Here is a 1,211-nt window from a genome sequence, read left to right as displayed (position 1 = left end):
ACAGAATGAAAAACAGGAAGAAAAACAGCACACCCTGGAGGAAGAATTCACTGGCGTTTAAACGCCAGTGAAGCTAGCAGTTGGGCGTTTAACGCCCAGTCTGGCACCATTTTGGGCGTTTAACGCCAGAAAGGGGGCACCAGACTGGCGTTAAACGCCAGAAAAGGGCAAGAACCTGGCGTTAAACGCCAGGAATGGGCATCAGCCCGGCGTTTAACGCCAGAAATGGCTCAAAACACGTTTTTGAGTGCCATTTGGTGCAGGGATGACTTTTCCTTGACACCTCAGGATCTGTGGACCCCACAGGACCCCCACCAACCCCACCACTCTCTCTTTCTTCTTCACCCACTCCCCAATCACCTCCATACCTCTTCCCCAAAAACCCTTCTTCACCCCTTCATTTTCACATAACCTAAACACCACTTTCCCCCTCCTTGGCCGAATACAAAAGCCATCTCCCTCTCCTCCATTCTTCTTCTTCTACTCTCTTCTTTTCTCTTTTGCTCGAGGACGAGCAAACCTTTTAAGTTTGGTGTGGTAAAAGCGTTGCTTTTTCGTTTTTCCATAACTATTTATGGCATCCAAGGCCGGAGAAACCTCTAGAAAGAGGAAAGGGAAGGCAAAAGCTTCCACCTCCGAGTCATGGGAGATGGATAGATTCATCTCAAGGGTGCATCAAGACCACTTCTATGATGTTGTGGCCTTGAAGAAGGTGATCCCCGAGGTCCCCTTTTCACTCAAAAAGGGTGAATATCTGGAGATCCGCCATGAGATTCGAAGAAGAGGTTGGGAAGTGCTTACCAACCCCATTCAACAAGTCGGAATCTTGATGGTTCAAGAATTCTATGCCAATGCATGGATCACCAAGAACCATGATCAAAGTGTGAACCCGGATCCAAAGAATTATCTTACTATGGTTTGGGGGAAATACTTGGATTTTAGTCCGGAAAATGTAAGGTTAGCATTCAACTTGCCCATGATGCAAGGAGATGAACATCCTTACACTAGAAGGGTCAACTTTGATCAAAGGTTGGACCAAGTCCTCACAGTCATATGTGAAGAGGGCGCACAATGGAAGAGAGATTCAAGAGGGAAGCCGGTTCAATTGAGAAGGCATGACCTCAAACCCGTGGCTAGAGGATGGTTGGAGTTTATCCAACGCTCAATCATTCCCACTAGCAACCGGTCCGAAGTTACTCTAGACCGGGCCA

This window comes from Arachis stenosperma, chromosome 10, assembly GCF_014773155.1.
Source record: "Arachis stenosperma cultivar V10309 chromosome 10, arast.V10309.gnm1.PFL2, whole genome shotgun sequence".
Taxonomy (NCBI): Eukaryota; Viridiplantae; Streptophyta; class Magnoliopsida; order Fabales; family Fabaceae; genus Arachis; species Arachis stenosperma.
The sequence above is the reverse complement of the archived record's forward strand: the minus strand, read 5'-3'. Positions refer to the sequence as shown.